Raw genomic sequence first — 2,757 nt, 5'->3', positions numbered from 1 at the left:
ATAAAACTTAATAATACCTTCAAATACAAGCCTGTTTTTGGAAATATGAAAAATCCAGAACATGGAAGGATGGAAACCTCCTATATTCTAGTAACAAAAAATATTCACTATTGTTATTTGTAAATGGTATTTTCCTCCACAAATTAAGAAAATACTGCAGATAATTTAAAACATTTCAAATGTACACAACAGATTAAACTTGCCAACAAACATGCATATAAAAACAATAGAAAATTTTGGTGTTCATGTTTTCATTAATATTTTTTAAGTTAAAAGTTTTTTTCCTAAAAAAAAGATAAAGGGAAATAAATACAAACTGTGGAGGAAAAATGGGCCACCTACTAAACCTGACAAGCTTGGGGCCGGCCTGCGTGGCAGACTTACAAACTCAGAGACCAAAGTGACCACATAGTAGGGTCTGAAATTAAGACTGTCTGGTTAAAATTGAGTCCTGGCGGTTAGTCTTGTTCTAGGTCTGTATCTTTCTCAACTAGGGTCTAACTGAGCCTGTCTATTGTCTTTCTGCATCTTTGATAACATACCTTTGGAATGTCAGGATAATTTCCTTTCCCAGACCCCTCAGGGCACAATCTCCCACTGCCCAAGAGACCACAGGGCTCCTCCTCGTTACTGTTATAATGTTAATTGTTAACTGTTAACTGTCCTACACCCACCAGTGTAAAAGAAGTATGTGTCTATTTGTTTTACTTTTTGTCCAATCCCAGAGATTCCCTCAACTTCACTTCCTCTCACCTCCCTAACCTATCACCAGTGGATTTCTAAGCCTTTCTGCTTCCTCCTCTGATTATAGTCCCTAAAATAAGGCACACAACTGCCATTCTCTGGAGCATTTTCTCAGTCCCTTGAGATTTTCCTTCCCAGCAATTGTCGTTGGCTTGGCTTAAATGAACTCATAAAAATTGGTACAGCTTTGAACTTTTAATTTATATAATTCATTAAATAGATTCTTCGTTACTGGAAATGTAAAGGACAAGCACAAGTTAAAAGTGCCTTGTGTTAGCCCAACGGGAGGTCCCGATTATGAGTCACTTGCAGGACGTCCCCAGGCCGTCACTGGTGTTGAACCAAGCCATCGTGTAAAGTGTTTGCAGTGTTTGCTGAGATATAAATATTTTTACTTACAATATGTAAGTTACTCTGCAAATTCAATTTAAAAGCTTTTTAATATCATGTTATTTCCACCATAATAAATTCAATGATTTTCAGTTTTTTTATTACAAAGGTAATACATGCTGATTACATGGAAGAAATATATGCAACATAAGCAAATGTTTCCAATAATTGACTCGTGATAATCACTGTTAAAAGTCTGAGATTTCCCCCCAACATTCCCAGATGCATATATCAAATATGTTAATTTTTATTTTCTAAAAATATTTTATTTATTTATTTTTAGAGAGCAGGGGAGGGAGGGAGAAGGAGGGAGAGAAACATCAACATGAGAGAGAAACATCGATTGGTTGCCTCTTGGATGTGCAACAACTGGAAACAAACCCAGGCATGTGCCCTGATCAGGAATCGAACCTGTGACCTTTAGCTTTCAGGGGACAATGCCCAACCCACGGAGCCCCACCAGTTAGGGCCAAAATATGCTATTTTTTAAAAAAAGACAATCTATAATCTTACCACTGAAAAGAAAGGATAAATATATAACATGATAGAGGTGCTTATGACCAGAATGACAAAAAAACCTACAATGTATAAATGTATGAAATTAACATTTACACCTTAAATTTCCACAATGTTATATGTCAAATATCTTTCAATAAAAAATATATAGAAAAATATAAAGCTAGGGATAATATATTTCCATAGCATCTGTTCATTAATTCACTCAACAAATATGTATCGAATGTGCATTAAGTGCCCAATGCCATGCTCTACTAGGCAGCGGGAATTCACAGAGAACAAAACAGATACAAATCCCTGCCCACACGGAGCTTACATTGCACTGGAAGAAACAAGACAATACACAAAATCAATGGTAAAACGCACATGTTATAAAACCGAAAAGGGAGCTAAGAAGGAACAGGTACAGGATTCCTGGAAAGAAATATGTTTTCTATTGTTAATATTAACACAAACTTACTTAGTGGCTTAAAGCAACACAAACTGATTATCTTACAGTTCTGGAGGTCAGAAGTCCGAAACGGGTCTCACTGGGTTACAATACAACCAAGTGTTGGCAGGGATGCATTGCTTCCGGAAGCTCGAGAGGAAAATCTGTTTCCTTCCCTCCTCCAGCCTCTAGAGCCTTCTTGCCTTCCTTGGCTCGAGGCCCCTGCCACAGTCTCATCGCTGTACTTCTGCCTTCACAGTCGCATCTCCTTCTCGGCTCTCCGGCCTCCCCCGCTCACTTGGAAGCGCCCTTCCGATGACATCGGGCCCACCTGGACAATCCAGGCTTTCCCTATCGCGAGATCTTTCACTGAATCACATTTGCAGTTACTTCTGTTATTAAGGTAACATATTCACAAGTTCTGGTGATTAATGTGTGGACATCTTTGGAGGGCCATTATTTAGGCTAACACAGAAGTCCTCAAGGAGAAGGTGCCATTTTCAGGGAGGACATGAAGGAACCACAGAGCAAGTCATGCAGAGACCCGTGGGAAGAGCAACCGCAGCAGAGGGAACTGCGGTGCAGGACGCGCCCGCCTTGTTCGAGACCCATGGCCGCAGCCAGGGGAACTGAATCAGCGAACGCAGGTGAGAGCAGGTAGTGGGGGGGGGGTGGCT

The sequence above is a fragment of the Desmodus rotundus genome, chromosome 10, assembly GCF_022682495.2.
Source record: "Desmodus rotundus isolate HL8 chromosome 10, HLdesRot8A.1, whole genome shotgun sequence".
NCBI lineage: Eukaryota > Metazoa > Chordata > Mammalia > Chiroptera > Phyllostomidae > Desmodus > Desmodus rotundus.
This window is presented reverse-complemented; position numbering follows the sequence as displayed.